Source organism: Triturus cristatus, chromosome 1_1, assembly GCF_964204655.1.
Source record: "Triturus cristatus chromosome 1_1, aTriCri1.1, whole genome shotgun sequence".
NCBI classification, from domain to species: Eukaryota; Metazoa; Chordata; class Amphibia; order Caudata; family Salamandridae; genus Triturus; species Triturus cristatus.
This window is the reverse complement of record NC_140579.1, coordinates 62483757-62501989: the sequence shown is the minus strand read 5'-3', so window position 1 is coordinate 62501989 and position 18233 is coordinate 62483757. Positions and strand designations below refer to the sequence as shown.

The 18233-nt window shown below is 46.6% G+C and overlaps 1 protein-coding gene across 2 annotated transcripts in view; it reads right to left on the bottom strand.

Moving 5' to 3' along the window:
* Positions 1–18233, bottom strand: part of LOC146869412 (solute carrier family 12 member 6-like) — an 815412-nt gene that overhangs the window by 637188 nt on the left and 159991 nt on the right. The gene's annotated exons all lie outside the window — the stretch shown is intronic.

Genomic DNA, 18233 nt, shown 5'->3' with positions numbered 1-18233 from the left:
TCCACAAAGCTCGGATTAGGAAGGTTTGGAGGTAGGTGCAGCGGAGGTGAACTAACCCCCACGCTGATTCCCAGAACCGCCCCTGTGGAAGCCGTGTCCGCAGCCGCGCTGAGGCTGGTTCTGCACAGGTTTGCTGAAGGAACGTGCCTGGGCACCTCTGCCATGGCCACGAAAGGAACGAAAACCAGGAGTGGCCGGGCTCTTCGCGGAAAGACCCAAGGACTTGGCCGTGGCCCGCGAGTCCTTAAAATGCTCTAGTGCACTGTCGGCCTCATCACCAAACAGGCGAGTGCCATCAAAGGGCATGTCCATGGGCGAGCTTTGGACATCTGGCGAGAACCCGGTAGATCTTAACCAGGCGTGGCGATGAAGTGTCACAGTCGTAGAAATCGCCCTACCCAGTCAGTCCGCGGTGTCCAAGACACAGCAAATGGCGAACTTAGCCGTATCCTTACCCTCAACAACCGCTTGGGACAGCACAGCGTGGGTCTCCTCAGGACACTGAGGCAACACCTGCGCAACCGTATCCCACACCGCGTGGGAATAGCAGCCCAATAAGCAGGCGGTGTTCACTGACCGCAGCCCCAAGCTGGCCGAAGAGAACAACCGCTTACCGAACTGTTGCAGCTTCTTAGAGTCCCTATCAGGCGGAGCCGTGGGAAAGGCACTCTGCAACGTCGAGGCCTGGATAACCAGACTCTCAGGCGTAGGATGAGTGGTCAGAAAAGCAGGGTCCCCAGGCGCCGGGCGGTGACGCCTGGTGACATTCTTATCTACAGGGGCCCCAGTGGCTGGCCGCGACCAAGTGCCCAACAAGACGTCAGTGAGGGCATCGTTAAATGGGAGCAGAGGCTCCGACGAAGTGGACGCCGTCTGGCGCACATCAGTGAGGAGATTAGTTTAAAGGGCCACCTTAGGGAGATCAAGGTTTAGAACCTCAGCTGCCTGACGGAGCACCATTGGGTAGGAGGCGCCCTCCTCTATGGTAGGCAGGGGAGAAGCAAACCCCGGGTCAGAGGAGACAACGAGGTCGCCGACCTCCTCCAAGTCATCCACTCAGTCCTGCTCGGGGTCGCACTGACGGGCAAGAGGGTCCTCGAACCCTCCCAGTCGTCCTCCACCTCTGTCACATGGGGAACAGACCGCGGCAGCAGAGCTGGGGCCGGAGAAGGAACAAACGGCGTCGGAAACGGCGCCGGCCAGGGCCGAGCCGGTGCCGCGTCCCAGTGTGGATCCCAGGCCCGAACAAAATGTTCCTGGAACCTGGGCAAGGGCAGGACGAAGGGCACCCGCCGGGGGTGGAGCCGAGGGTAGCGCTGGGGCCCGAGCCGGCAGTGCTGGACATAGTAGCGCTGGGGGCGGAGCCGGCAGTGCTGGACCTAGTGGCACCGGGGCCGTAGCCAACGGAGCAGGATCCTGTGGCGCCATACCTGGATCCACCGGCGGCCAAACAGGATTTGGACACGGGACCGAGGAGTCCAAAGGCGTGCCGGCGGGAGCCCGAGGCCTAAAGAGGCGGTCAATGGTAGCAAGAAATTCTTGCACCTGTTCGGGAGTCGCCGACAGACCCGGGTAAGGCGGGTAGACCACGGGACTCCCAGGCTCCAAAGGAGCCACAGGGGCAGAGCCCCTACCCCCCTCGTCCGCATCCGAGGACCGACGGGGGGACATCGGAGAGCGAACTCACATCTTCGACTTCTTTTTGTGTCATCTCTTACCCGAATCCGAGGGCGAAGACTTGGAGCCCGAGGAGCGACGACTGTGGCCCCGCGAGCGTTCCCGGGAACGGTCTCTGGACCTGGAACGGCGCTGGGACGAGTGTCGGACCTCCAGCAGCTTCCGGCACCGCTCCCTCAAGGCCTTCGGGGTCATGGCCCGACAGTCCCGGGAGTCGTGGTCGGTCTCCAGGCAGTAGAGGCAAACATCATGGGGGTCCACCACCGACATATTGCGACTGCAGGCCCCACAAGACTTAAATCCAGGCCTACGTGCACCAAGGAGAAAAGGAGACAAAAAGTCTCAAAAAGGTTGTCAAAAAGTGACTAAGGTACGTGCCCTAACCGGATCTGCGCTTGCTGGCGCAGAAAAAGAAAGAACTGATGTCAGTGCACATGGGTGGCGCCTAAGTAGTCTCTGTGACGTCATCTCGGCGCTTACAATGCCAGCGACGGACGCGGAGCCGCACGACGCCACTTACTGACGCGCAGGGGTACTGCTAGGAAACTTTACGGGATCCAGTCTGATGCCTGGGTAAGGAATCTATCACTAACGTGTCTCTTTCAGATTGGCCAGAAGCCTTGACTCTAGCATTGTTATCTGTTCGTTCCACCCCACATAGTAAGATTGGACTTTCTCCCTATGAGATAGTCTTTGGTAGGCCTATGAATGTATGGGGACCTCCCAGCCCAAATTTAATTAAAGAAATACAGTACCCTGTTTTGAGTGATTACCTAAAAAGGGTCCGGCTCATGGTTTTCAACCTGGTGACTTCGTCCTCGTAAAAAACTTCCAACGTCAACATTCTAAAAATTTGGAGCCTCGCTGTTAGAATCCGGAGCAGATACTGCTTGAGACTCGAACTGCTGTCCGTGTCACCAACAGACACCATTAGATTAATGCAGCACACTGCAAGCGAATCCCAGCAACTGTTCTCCAGCCAGAAGGCAGAAACGATCTGAAAGACATCTTACAGACTCAGAAAAGTGTTGCTCCTCTGAACGAAGACATTATTTCCTGATCAAACTAAAATGTAAATGTAAATTTGATACTTGTATAGCGCACTACTCACCCGCAAGGGTCTCAAGGCACTTGTACGAATACCGCTGTGGAACCCATCCTGGCTTTCCCTGTGAGGCGTCCACTCCTGGGCACCCCCAAGGTGGAGGCCAGGCATCCTTAGCGTTGTGGGGGCCGTTGTGGAGATTAAGCAAGCTATTGCCCAGAGTTGCAGAGTGGGACTCCATGATTGGAATAGGCACCGAGGCGAGAATTATCAGGTCCGTGGAATTTTTGAGCCCAAGACCCGCCGAGGCGGGGAATTGAACCCTGGTCCCGGGCTAGACCTCTGCATCAGGGTCTGCCACTCTAATCATTGAGCCACACTTCTCCACTCCGCCTTCAGCAACAAGGTACGATTTTGACCAAGGAAGGGAAGGCGCTTATAGAGATACCAGAGGACCGGTTTCAATTAGTGGAACGATTCGGCTGTGACAAAGTAGGATCTCCGAATCTGCTGAACTACGTTCAGAGGGGATTATGATACATGTTCAGTGGTGCCTGGATTTAGCTCCGACCTGTGGTTGTATCGATACCAAGAAGGAGAAATGCAGAAATTGGGATCCAAGTTGCAAAGTAATGACAAGACTCTGTATGGTGACTCTGATCATATTGTTGATAATATTGGCAGCAGTTTTTTGGACAATGAAGAAAGTGATTCCGGCTTGAACCCTATTGGCCGCTACTACTCCTGTCCCCACGGAACATTATTACTTCACTCTTCCCTACCATGAACAGAAACATCGGATGTCCTACCTCTAACACTTTCATCCAAATGTTACATCATACTCATAATGCTATGAACCAACTGCTGGGTATGTGGAATGATGCCAGCTCATCAGAAGAAGGGAGGAACACCTTTCATTCCCTTGCCATTTTCACATAATGGCTCCTGTAAAGCCTGGTTCGCACTTTTGTGGGCCTCTGCAATTAGTAATATCACTCAAGCTGATGTAGGAAGACTCAATGCCCAGCTAAACAAGGTTTGTTACCCCGATGAGCAAGGGGATCCACAAGCCAAAGGAACAGTATGGGAAATGGAGGAGTATCGCAGAGGGAATTCCTCTACAAGATATGTTTTTCCCAACACTAAAACAGCCAAGGGTAATGGGCCTCCTGTTATTGCTGTAACCAGAGTCCGAGCAGAACTTTGTGTGAGCAGTATAGGCAGTATTCCCGTGGGAAAAAGTGACTGTACTATAGTGTTGAATATCACTGGAACGAACAATAGCAGTTTTTTATCTTCCCATAACACTTACATCATTTTTGGAAACAAATGTTATCATCATCTACCAGTCAGTTGGTCCGGCATCTGTTATGTGTCCTTTTTGCTTCCACCTGTGTTCTTAGCACCTGCCTCTTATCACAAAGACCAGAAACTGTTTAATAACATTTCTTTGAATAGATTCAAAAGAACTATAAATAATTGATGCGGTATATCAGACTGATACAGCATTACAGCAATACGTTGATTTTAATTTGGGACTCTTTCTTTGTTGGTGCAGCCCTAAATAGTAGAAAGATTAGACGCCTGACCCGAGAGGTAGAAGCAGTGACTAATCAGACCGCAATGGCTCTAGGAAATATTACAGAAGAGCTTCAAATTACAAGGATTATAACTCTTCTAAACAGAATGGTGCTTGATGTATTACTCGCCGATCATGGTGGAGCATGTCGCATCATCGGTAGTGGCTGTTGCGTGTTCATACTTAACCACACCCCTTCTGTCTATGACTCCATTTCCAAATTACATAAAATAGCAACAGAAATACATCAAGACCAAGGCACATGGTCCTGGTCTGAATGGTTACACTTGGGGTTGGAAATTATTAATGGGAATAGTAATTTTAGTAGCCATCTTTCTCACTTGCTGCTGCTGCATTCAATGTGCTCCTACGATATGTACAGCTTGTATAACCACTTGTAATCATATTAAACCTCTCTTGATTAATGTTCTTCAATTGAATCGAGAAATGATGATGCACACTGAAATTTACGAACTTATGAATATCAACATTTAATATTAATATATGGTTTTTTTTAGATTGGATTCAGCATAGCTGAAAAGGAAGAACTGTTAAAATGTAAAATCTGATTTTCTTGTTTTTTGATTAAGCTATGCGTCATCCATTTCTCACCCCTGCTCTGCTTTCAGCCTGGCTCTATCCTTGACACCGCATCTGTATAACATGAGTAAATAATCTAGATTGGGGCATTGTAGGCTGTGTGTACATGTAGAGTCAGCTCAATAGAACAGCTGGCATCTGCACAGGGTTTTTCAGACAGTGGTAAAGCCTCAAGTAGAGTTTGCTCAGATAGCATGTCTTGTTCTGCAGCTTCAGGACGCAACAGTTACACAAGGCACCAAGGCTGTTGATTCTTACAGATTGTTTCATTTGTGTGTTCTTCCCAAAGCTCTAGTTGTAGGCTGGTGAAGGTAGGCCTGTGAGACCCATACAGATGAGATGGCAACTTCACAGCCCAGAATTTCACAGTAGCAGATCTATGAAGTCCATCTGTGGAAATGTACCTTTTCAGGGGTACACTGGTACAGGGTCACCCTTTTGTCCACGGGTTCAAAGATCAACAAAATAGAGATCAGCACTGGATTTGGGAATAAATAACAAGTTTATTAATCACTCATGAGTGGGACCACATCCACACAGCACTCTCAAGGGCTGCCTGAGGTAGTACACTGAAGTCACAGAACTCAGGGCTTTTATACAGGTTTTCTGCACTGTAAGCATGTGAACAGAAATAGGGAGAACGAGTTTTATAAATAGTTTTCAGAAAAAAGGGCAGATGAATAATCACTTGGTCAGCAAAGTGGGAAGGGGAGCAGGAGTCCTTATGGCAGCATTAAATGGTTGACAGTTAACATCTGAGACCAGGTGCTCTGGCAGCTACAAACCCTCAGCACGTACATTGCTTTTAGCTGAATCAGGAAGTCAACTAAAATAGAAGCACAGGCAGAGTGAAAAGACGAAGGAAACTTAAATGCACACCACAACCAAAATGGCTGTCGCTTATGCCAAGTAAAATATTACATGTTTTCCACAGACGGCCCTTTTGGCATAAGCGAAGACATTTTCTTATGCTTTAAAAGGGGTACGATAAATATCATGTATATCAATCAGCATCATATTGCTGACTTCTCGGTCTATTGCTAAACAGGCATTTACATTTTGGACATTTGTTTTAGATGGTAGACAAATAGTAAAAGTGGAAATACAGAGGGAACAAAGCATTGGCCCGCATTGGATACATAAACAACAAGAGAAGAGAGTTGCAATAATTATAAATAAGTCCGACAATATTTTTAAGCCCCATACAAAAAATACGCTCCAGAACCATCCAGCCCAAGTCCATGTTCCTAAATCTTGATGTATCTCTGTGGTTATTTTATGCATTTTGGAAATGGCATCATAAACAGAAGGGGCGTGGTCAGGGATAAAGACACAACAACTACTACTACCGATAATGCGACATGCTCCACCACGATCAGCTAGAACCACGTCTAGCACCATTCGGTTTTGCAAAGTCACAATTCTCGTAATTTGGAATTCTTCTGTAATATTTCCAAGCGCCATTGCTGTCTGATTAGTCACAGCCTCTACTACTTGGGTTAAGCGTCTGATTTTCCTGCTATTCAAAGCCGCACCAACAAAGAAAAAAAAGAGTCCCAAATTAAAGTCAACATATTGCTGTAATGCAGTGTCAGTTTGATCCACTTCATCATTATTTATAGCTCTTTTGAATCTGTGCAAGGAAATGTCATTAAACAGTTTTTGATCTTTATGATTAGATGCAGGTGCTAAGAACACAGGAGGAAGCAAGAAGGACACATAGCATGTTCCGGACCATCCGATTGGTAGATGATAGTAGCCTTTACTCCCACAAATGAAATAAGTGTTGTGGAAACTAGCAGAAATCGCTGTTAGCATGAGCTGAAGCCATTTTGGTTATGACAGCCATTTTAGTTAGCCATGTGCTCGCCATGTGCTTCTCCCGTCTTCACTGTTGCCTGCCCTTGTATTCTGCTTGAGTCATCAGTTACAGTTAACTCCTTCAGCACTGAGCCAGAGCAATGTATGATCAGAAAGGCCTATAGCTAATAGAATGCACCTGTGACAGACTTAACTGTCAGGCTATTTTAACTGATGTCAGCAACTATGTAACTCCTCCCACTCTGTTGACTAAGTGATTTTCATGTACCCTTATATGTGAAATTCTATTCGTGTGTACACTTGTACCGCCTCTTTTTGAACCTCCATGCTTACACTGCAACTATCACAGTATATAAGCACCATGGTTTCTGTACTCCTTGGACTACCTCATACAGTGGCCTGAGGGTACCGTATTGACAGTCTCCCTCATGAGAGGTTAATACATCTATTTCCTTTGATATTACAGCTTCCGTGCCAATCTCTATTTTGTTAGTCTAAGCACTTCAGGACAAAGAAGGGCGAACCCCTGCACTGGTGGGCCCCTGAAAAGGCTCACCCCACAGTGTTGTGTGAAGATAAACTGCAATTGTTCGTTCCAGTAATGTTCAATACTGTGGTACAGTCACTTTTTCTCACTGGGATACTACCAAAACTGCTCACACAAAGATTTGCTCAGACTCTAGTAACAGCGATGACAAAAGGCCACTTACCCTTGGCCGTTCGAGTGTTGGGGAAAACTTAACATGTGGAGGAATTTCCTCCGCGATACTCCTCCATTTCCCATACAGTTCCTTTGGCTTGTGGGTCCCCTTCCTCATCTGGGTAACAAACTTTATTAAGCTTTGCATTAAGTCCTCCTACATCAGCTAAAGTGATATTAGCAATTTCAGCAACAGTGCGAACCAGGCTCTACAGCAGCCATTACGCGAGAAAGGCAAGGGAATGAAAGGCGTTCCTCCCTTCTTCTGCTGTGCTGGCATCATTTCACATACCCAGCAGTTGGTAATGTTCGTAGCAATAGGAGTATGATGCAACATTTGTATGAAAGTGTTATTGAGGTACGACATTCAATGCTTTCTTTCATGATCGGGAAGAGCAAAATAATAATGTTCAGTGGAGACAGGAGCAGTAGCAGTCAGTAAGTTTTGAGCTGTAGCTACTTCCTCTACAACCCACATTATGACAGCAAAGATGACAACAGTCAAAGTTAGTCCAATAGCGAGCATCATGTTTTTACTAGACTTTTGCAGCACTCTATTTCTTCTCCTCCGGTATGTTCATTTCGTCAGTAAACAATAAAACAGATGGTGCCCTAAGGTCCTGGGCAGGCGTTGGTTTCTTCACTAACGTTGAGACGAGTAGTCACTAATAAGCTACCCCCCTTTGTAGTCAGTCTTTAACCACCCAGGATAGTGGCTCAAACAGTCTCTGCACTGAAATGACTTTTTTCCTGGATCGAAGCAGATATCTAGATGTACCAGGGATTTTGTGGTCTGGGAAGAATTGCTCAGGTCTTTCAGGTGACGCAGCTCGTCCTCTCTCAGTGACCAGGATGTCACGGTGATCTGTCAATGCAGCTGGGCTCAAGAGGGCATGCGGAACTTTACGACAGTGGGTAGCATGCACCCAAATTTTCCGGCTGGTCACTCGCACTGCAGTTCTAGTAGCCAGAAGGACTTGTTCCAGTCCACACCAACGAGGGGCTAAGGAACTGGTCCATTGAAACGACTTTGTCAAGACAAAGTTACCAGGCCGCAGATCATGGCCATCACCCTGCGACCTGTCTGGAAGGGCTTTCCGTACCGGCTGATAAATAGAAGACAATTTGTCAGTTAACTGGGACAAATAGTCACTCATCAACACATGGGGTATAACATGTTTTGGGTGATGCTTAGGGATTCCTCAAATATTCATAGGCCTGCCAAAACCCAACCTCATATGGCGTAAGGCCAGATCGTGTATGTGGTATTGATCTGATAGAAAGTAGTGCTAGGGGGAGGGCATCAGGCCATTTCAAAGACGTGGAAGCCTGTATTTTAGCCAATTTCAATTTCAGGGTCGAGTTGTAACGCTCCACCAAGCCTGCTGATTGTGGGTTAAAAGCAGCATGAAATTTCTGCTCAATCCCTAACCCCTTCATGACATAATCGACAACTTGCCCAATGAAATGAGGTCCGTTGTCACTCCATAAGACCAGACAAATGCCGAATCTAGGGAAGAACTCTTTTAGGAGAACTATCGCTGTCGTGAGAGCTTTATTATCGTTCGTAGCATACGCCTCCACCCAATTACTGAAGGCACAAACCACTACTACGACATATTTGAAGTTAGTGCCGGCAATATCAGGATGATTCCAAACTTGCATAAGTTGTTTTGTCACTGAGGATGCACCAACATGTGCCGGCCCATGTGACTCATGGGGTATAAGTAAGCTATTGGTAACTTCCATTTGGTCATATCTTTATTCCTCCAGCAGCCCTCATCATCCAGTGCGCCCTCCTTAGACCATTAGTCTAATTCATCAGCGGAAGCAGATCGTTGCATGTCCAGCACCTCTTGCCTGGCATCATGCCAACGTTCAGCTTGTGAATTCACTACATACATGGATGTGGTACTTCGCTGCATTCCGGTTTCACGTGCTGTGCGCTCTGCAAAGGCATTACCTGCTCCTATTTTATCAGTCACTTTCTTGTGTGCACTACAATTAACAATTGCCACTTTCTTAGGATAGGTTAGGGCAGTAAGGAGATTATGTACTAATTCTCCATGCACTATCTGTGTCCCATGTGAGGTGAGGAAGCCCCTTTTTTCCATAAGCGGACAAAATTGTGTGCCACCCCGAAAGCGTACTGGCTGTTGGTAAAAATGTTAACAAGTAAGTCTGTACTAAGCTCACACGCTCTCGTTAGTGCAATCAATTGGGCCGCTTGGGCTGACTTTTGTGGGATGCGATCTGTTTCAACTACTGTCTGAAGTGTTGTAATCGCATAGGCAGCAGATGTGGTGCCATCAGGCAATTTTAGACACATGCCGTCAACCCATAACTCCCCATCAACCCTAGAGAGAGGTGTATCTTGTAGGTCAATGCGGCCTTTTGTTTGCTCTTCAGTAAGGAATATACAATCATGTGACTCTTGTGACTGAGTAGATGGAAATGGCAACAATGTGGCAGGGTTTACTGTCAAACATCTTTTCAGTGTAATATGAGGGGCCAAAAGTGTCGATTCATATCCTGTCAAGCGAGCACTAGACAAACGCTGTGTTTTCGTTTGATTTAGCAAAGCATCAACAGAATAGGGTACTAACACAAGCAGATTATGTGACAAAACTATTCCTTCACTCTGACGTATTGATACAGCCGTTGCTGCCACTGCTCGAAAACATTCAGGCAGCGCACGGATGACTGGGTCAAGAACAGCTGAGAAATAGGTACAATGACGTTGCGTATCACCGTGTGTTTGTGTTAAAACCGAGAGGGCACAAACTTCCCTCTCGTGGACATAGAGTGTAAAAGTCTTGGTGTAGTCTGGAGTTCCTAATACTGGTGCAGAGCAAAGAGCTTGGCGTAACTGTTGGAAGGCATTCTGACATTCAGTAGTCCATGGGAGGGACATCCGAGTGTCTTTAGTCAAAAAGGCCAACAAAGGTTTAATGTGTGAAAAACTAGGGATCCACTGCATACAAAAAGAAGTGAGGACAATCAGTGTACGAACATCCTTCTGAGTACGGGGCACGGGAGTATCTAAAATAGTCTGATTGCGGTCTGGTGTAGGTGCACGTCCCTCCTTAGACAGGAGGTGACCTAAATAGGTAACCTGCTGTCTACAAAATTGCAATTTCTTTCGAGAGACTTTGTGATTCTGAGAGGCAAGAAATGATAACAATAACAGTGTTCCGTCTCTCCACTACTCAGGGGTATCTGCAGCTAACAAGATGTCAGCGACGTATTGGATAAGAGCCATCCCTTTGGGTACAGGAAAGGAATCAAGCTGCCTTTTTAATGCCGGACTGTAAATGCTGGGACTCTCTGTATAGCCCCGGGGAGCTCTACAGAACCGATATGATCTATTTTTCAGGGTGAACCCGAACAAATAACTGTCAGGTTGAATGGGTATCGAGAAGAAAGCATTCTTCAAATCGATCACCGTAAATGTAGTGGCAGTAGGAGGGACCATAGTGAGAAGTGTAGTGATGTCAGAAACTACTGGATATTGGGGCACTAAAATGTTATTAACTTCTCGCAAATCAATAATGAATCTGTAGATTTTAGTATCACTGTCTTTTTTCAAAATAGGGAGGATAGGGCTATTGCAAGTGTTATAGGGGACCTCTTCCACTAACCCCACTTTAATCAAATCTTGAACAATATGTGCTAATGCTTCTTTACCTTCTCTGGATATTTTGTATTGGGGCAGTCGAGGCAATGAGACACCCTCCTTAACTTGAATATGTACAGGTGGAATAACCATTTGACCCACATCGGTATCTGATTTAGCCCACAAAGTACTGGGTAAGGAGGCCAGAGAAACATCCTCATTGATAAGACAAGACCTCACAACCATTGGATAATTGTCATTCAAAATAACACGCACACCTTCCAGAGAACAACGTATTGTGGCACGAAAATATTTAAGCATATCGACACCCATAATATTGTCAAGTGTGGTAGGGGAAAGCAAAAATGGACATGCTGCAGTGAATTTATCAAGCCTGAATTCAAGTGGCTCTGAAAGTGGGCTAGGTGTAGGTGTCCCATCGAATCCTATCGACGTTATCATTGTGGCAGACATAGAAGCCCTAGGAACCAGTTTCTTAGACAGAGCACTATGAGTAGCCCCTGTATCAACCAGAAACCGATCAGTAGATCCCAAGATGTTTGCGTCAATATAAGGACCTATTTAATCTACTGGCACCTCAACCGGTTCCTTACCCCATCCTAGGCATCCCTATGCATAGTCGGAATCCGCAAGGGCATCAGCAGAATAATCAGACTTTTGATATTGATTTAGTCTATCAAAGGTATTAGAGTAATTTGGTCCTTGTTCAACTGCTTCAAACCGGGGACGATCTCCCATACCTCCCCTGTTTCCTGAATTTCCTGGGCGTCCTCTCATACTGCCCCTTCCCCGCTGATACTGCTGACCTCGCAAAAGAGGGCACTCAGAACGCCAATGCCCGGTCTCTTTACAATAAGCACACTGATCAGGGGACAAATATGCTTGAGGGAGTGCTCCAGGTGTATACATTGCACATCCGCCTCTTCCACCTCCCCTAAACGGTGGACCATATATTTGAGCCAACATAACTTTGGTCTGTAACTCCTTAACCTTCTTATCTTCCCTGCCTTTTGCTTCCTGTTCCTGCCGCTCATAATATTAGGCCATAGTCAAAAGGGAAACTGGGGAAGACGTGTCCGAGAACTCTCGCTGGCCTTTAAGCGACTAGCTATTTCCTGTGACATATTAGCGACAAATTTATCAACAAACAAATGCTTACCCGTATCATCGGCCAATGACTGACCACTAAAACCATGGAATGTTTCCTCAAACCTTGAAAAGAAATCAGAAACTGACTCATCCGTTTCCTGTTTACAGGACGCTAATGTAGTCCATTCTATTTTCTTAGGAGGTATGAGAGTTTTTAACTTAGTCACAAGAGCTTTATCGAATATCTCCTCTTGAGGTTTCTGCGCAGGCTCCCTTTCCGCATCCATTTGTTCTAAATGTTCCCATGTATCACCATATGCTACATTGTCATCTATTTTACATATTGTTCTCCACATATCAGGAGGCAAAATAAGCCCAAAGAACATATCAATATCTTGCAAAGTCATAGTTCAGGAGCTAATGGCTTCTTCCACCTCCTCATAGAAGGCGGCAGGATTTTTCCGGGGGTCGGGCAAAGCAGCTTTAAGAGCCATCACATCAGCTTTACTCCAAGGAGTATAAACCCAATTCTATATAAAATATCCCTTTGCATCATCCAAAGTTTTATCATCATTGGTTCCCGCACCCTTCGGAGGAACAAACAGGGGTGCAGCTTCACGCATAGGTTTTACAGTAACTGTAGTACTACTGGGTGCAGCCTCTTCCACCGGGGCGTCTACACTTTGTGCTTGAGATTGAACTGCTTCTATACCTCTCTGTGTTCTAGCTAACTCTTGCTCCTTTCGTAAACACAATGTTACGTCTCGTATTTTAACCACTAGTCTAATCAGGTCAGATAGGTCTGAAAAAGGAAAAATCCCCTCTGTTAAGCGTTTGTAATCAGTATTTATATCAACTGGCTCTAGTTCGCGAGAAATTTGTCTATAATCAAATATTACCTCCCAAACAAATTTTTCTACAAAATAAAATTGCTCTGCGCTGTTCCACTGTTGAACCATAGTTACAATGAGCGATGCCGCTCGAGAAAGACGAGCCTCCTCCCTAGCAGCGGTTTTTAAGGTATCCTTTTCTGCTTTAGTCAAAGTAGAGCGAGTCTGTAGCCCATCTTGTTTATCTTGTTCTTTGTCATCTGAAGACAAATGCGCGTCGTCAGAAATCTCAACAGGGGCACTTGGAGTGGGAAATGTATACGGGGGTGGGGGGGGTGTTCTAATAGGATTCAGTCATCCTGAGGTTTATTAAGTATGGGATAAATAGGGCGCCTAATAGGATACTGGCCATTTACCTCTACTCGACGTTCCCTATCTTCATCTTCTATTTATTCCTTCTTTTCGTTATTTTTTAATTCTAGCGCTTTTTGATATATCGTTTTTCGTTGTTCTTTTTCTGCTATAGATTCTCCTCTTTTTGCTCTCTCTCGCACTTTTCTCCCACATACGCACACAATCAAACATATCCTGTCTACTTTTTCCTTTCAATAAACACTGCTCTACATATTGAACCTTTAAAATCAAATGAACCATTTACTGGCCATTGTAGATCAGAATCTTTTTTGTGTATTTGTACATTATGGAAGAAATACCATATTTGACATACATATCTCGATTTGGTTTCCCCTCTGGGGGAAGTCGGCTGACTTTGTTAAAGACTTTCTTTGGTACCTCCAGAGCAGCAAAACCATCTACGGAGTGTGCTGAGAGCAGGCGTGTTCTACAAATATTAGTAAAATAATACTACTCCAAATATTTTGAAAGGAGAAAAATCTCCACATTACCTGCCTTCAAAGGTTGAATAACAAAAAGCCCAGGTTTAACAAATCAAGAGTGCCGCTTTAGCGACCTTACCAAACAGAAGACTCCAACTCCCACCTGCCGATCTCCGGTTGACCTAATGGTCACTACAGAATGCGCCAAAGAAACCCCGTCGAGACCGGCCGCCACCTGGAGGGTCAAATTGGGAAAATAGGAAAAGTCATGTCGGCCTGCAAAGACAAAGGTCTCCTCGTGCAGTGCGCTTCCTCAGTAAATGTTCGGTCTTCTGTCAAGACCACTCCTTCGGACGGCCGCGTCTCCGATGGGGCCACTCGTTGGGCGCCACCCGTGGAAATGTACTTTTTCAGGGGTACACTGGTGCAGGGTCACCCTTTTGTCCACGGGTTCAAAGACCAACAAAATAGAGATCAGCACTGGAGTTGGGAATAAACAACACGTTTATTAATCACTCATTAGTGGGACCACATCCACACAGCACTCTCAAGTGCTGCCTGAGGTAGTACACTAAAGTCACAGAACACAGGGCTTTTATACAGGTTTTCTGCACTGTTAGCATGTGAACAGAAATAGGGAGAGCGAGTTTTAGAATTAGTTTTCAGCAAACAAGGGCAGATGAATAATCACTTGGTCAGCAAAGTGGGAGAGGGGGCAGGAGTGCTTATGGCAGTAGTAAATGGTTGACAGTTAACAGAGACCAGGTGCTCTGACAGCTACAAACCCTCAGCACGTACATTGCTTTTATCTGAAACAGGAAGTCAACTAAAATAGATAGCACAGGCAAAGTGAAAAGACGAAAGAATTACGAAGGAAACTTAAAGGGACACCACAGCCAAAATGGCTGTCGCTTATGCCAAGTAAAATATTACACGTTTTCCACACATACAGAGGTAAAAGTGTAAGGAGTGCAATGGGATGTGTGAGGTTGGGGGGCAATATGATTGTACCAGGCCCTGCCGTTCACTCATGCCAAGCAAACTAAACATTGGCTATGTGGAGCGCCCAAGTTCTACACCCAGCCTCAGCCACACCAGCTGCAAAGCTGGATGTAGCGACTTGTGAGTTCTCTTGGTCCTAAGGAAAAGTTAATAGAGTGGAAGGTTCAAAATAGTTTTAATAATGAATTTGGCCTAATTTGACAAATCTGCATGAAATTTAGATGATGAGCAATTTAAGTGCAATTCGACTATCTCACATTTTGTGCAGATCAACCAAATGTTACGAAGTAAAGTTCTAGTATGCAAGTGTGATGTAATTCTATTCAGCAGTTTTTACTGTAACAGAGCAAATATTCTAACTGAACCCATAATGGAAAACTCATTTTTGATCCCTCCTTTAACCTTTCTCCCGAGATAAATAAGCATGAGACTTGGCATAACAAAATGCAGCCTATGGTGCTAATTATGTGCCAAGTTTCCTGCAGGTGTGTCAAATATGGTAACTGAAAGGTAATGATAACTAGACACACTCTTGCAGACTTTAAACTAGACCTTGTGCTCTCTCTCTCTCTCTATAGGTGTGGCAACTGTGTAATAGAGCCCAATAATGCACTCGAGGGGTTCTGGTGACAGTGTTTGCATGGAGGTAGAAAAAGTTAGGATTTGTGTTGCTAACCATAACTGACCATTTTCTGTGGGTTTTCGGTTTCAATTCCAAGTCATCAATGTACTTTAGCTGTTGTTTTAAAGTGAATTTCTGAGGATTCTTTAAACACTTGTAAATGTGTCTTGAGCAGAGAAAACCTACCTTACACTTATTTCCACTGTGCACTGCATTTGGTCACGCCCAGCAGCAGCTGCATAATCACCTTGACATCCACCGCACTGCAGACAGTCCTAAGCCATAAGCAACAAAGGATGGTTACAGAGCTGGCCTGCAACCATGCCCTACGGGCAACTTCTCTCGATGTCAACCTTTGTGGCCCCAACCCCAACTGTGTACGGCCTTTGGCCAGGTCATGTACCTATTTTCACAAGACCAACGTCCTTTTGCAGTACGCAGCTTGGGTTGGCCTCAGGATATGGCAGTGTTCCTATGCATGGCCATATGGAGTGAGTGCTGGCTGCAGGCCACACACCCAATCTCTGCTGCACGTGTTTGGCGATGGGTAGTGTGATTTTGAAACGGGCACCATGACACTTAACCAGCTGCATAAGGTCTACGACACTGCTCGTTTTTTTTTGTTTTGTTTACTGCTGCCATTTAAATGTGTACCCCCTTCACACATCTGCATGAATCTTGTGATGCCAACACTGGATTTAACTTGACAAATATCGTCTACATTTCATGCAGGTTTGTTAAATGCTGCCTATGTTCTTTACTGTGTCCTGCAAAACACACAAGATGATGGACAGAATGTTGCACATTGGCAAAACATTCACCCCCAGTCACAGATCTGGGTTTAATCCATCGTTATTTTGTTCACCATGCCACCCCAGTTCAGACATGGCCATATGCAAATCAGTCTTGACCCTGTGCCTCATGGGATCAGTCCAGCCCGAACTGCCAAGCTGTCAGGTTCCTCGTTCCGATGTCCCCGGGGCTGTGTTGATGCTCTATGGGGGCCCACCTCTGGATGACCCCAAGTCCGGCTATTGAAACCACGGACTTTTGAGGTGATCGAGCGGGGGAAGGAAAGGGTGGGGACTGCACGGAGGGAGATCTGTGAAGGCAAAAGAGACAACAGAACATAGCATAAGACGTTTTGTTTCCAGTTTCTCAATGGGAACCATACGCGTTACTTTTAGCAGGATTGTGTTAACGCTAGCTTGCCCTCTCCCCTGAAAAGGAAAATAAGGTATGCCCGGACATATGGGGGAGAGCTACGGGTCGTGGTCTTTTCGTTGCAGGCACTAATATAAACGACAAGGAAAGGCACACGTAGGGAGAATGACAGGGATCAACATACAGACGCACATACACCATATAACAACTTTGTGGTGCAATACCCACTTGTAACTGCCCAGCTCATTCCATGCCTTCGGCGTTGTGACCACCCCTCTCTCCTGACTCGCACATATGTCTAGGAATATAAGCAGAAGAAATCGAAAGTGAAAACCAGGCCACCGCGGGGTGCGGGTGCACACTGCTAGTGTCTGCCCGGGAACTGAAGTCTGTGAGGCTGGAGCACGCTTCGCCAACTGCCTAAAAGCCTTACTGCTTTCCTTTGCCTCCGATCTGTCTGATGTTTGCTTGAATCAAACACTCTCGCTCTCGTTTTCTCAGAACAATTTTCGGGCTCGCACACCGCCTGTCTTGAACGGCGTGGCTTGCCCCCTTAAGTCTAGTAACTCTCAATATACTTGTTCGCTCCCCTGCATGAGACCAGCCGGTCTCGCCAACAGAGGGGCGGGCCTGGGAATCTCTATGGTTCGAAGAGCTTGTCTCCGACTAAGATGGGTCGAGCCCCGTAAGAAATACTGCCACAGTACTCCTACCTCGGTCACGACGAACCTCCAGATGTCACGGGCCTCTACCTGGGTGATGAGCTCGTCCGAACCTCCGTCTCTCGGCGTCTCCTCGTCTCGTCTCCCGGGTTCGAAGAATTATCGGCTCCGTGCTCGGCGACCTCTCGCCTTTTGACGTCTTGTGGTGGGGCGTGGCGTGCGTTACGCAGCGCACCTCCCGCACTGCCCATCAGGAAGTGTAGTTCCTCGCGCCGTTCCTAGTGTTGCGCGAGGATGGGCCGGCGTGCGCTGATAAGTCTGACACAAGCCATGTCTTCCCTGGACCGGAATCAAGCATCCTGGGACCGGTTTCGGGGTTTCACCCCTCTTCAGCCAGGATGGCTTGACTCCAGTGGCGTAGTGAGCACGGGACCCACATCTGGGCATACCCTTCCCACATAGGGTGAACAGCAAAACACACAAGATGATGGACGGAATGTTGCACATTGGCAAAACATTCACCCCCAGTCACAAGTCACAGATCTGGGTTTAATCCATCGTTATTTTGCTCACCACGCCACCCCAGTTCAGACATGGCCATATGCAAATCAGTCTTGACCCTGTGCCTCATGGGAACAGTCCAGCCCGAACTGCCAAGCCAAGTCTTCCCTGGACCGGAATCAAGCATCCTAGGACCGGTTTCGGGGTTTCACCCCTCTTCAGCCAGGATAGCTTGATTCCAGTGGCGTAGTGAGCACGGGACCCACAACTTCATCTGCCAAAAGCGTGAGACACCGGCTTCGTGCTTAACTGAAAAGCTGTGCTAATAACAAACACGTTTTTCACACCCAAAACCCTGTAAAAGTATTTTAAATTTCCTTTGCGACGTATCTGCACAATCTTGAGATACCAGCACTGGGCTAATGTGGTAATCGCCACACACAAAAGGAAGTAGGAGTGAAAAGACTG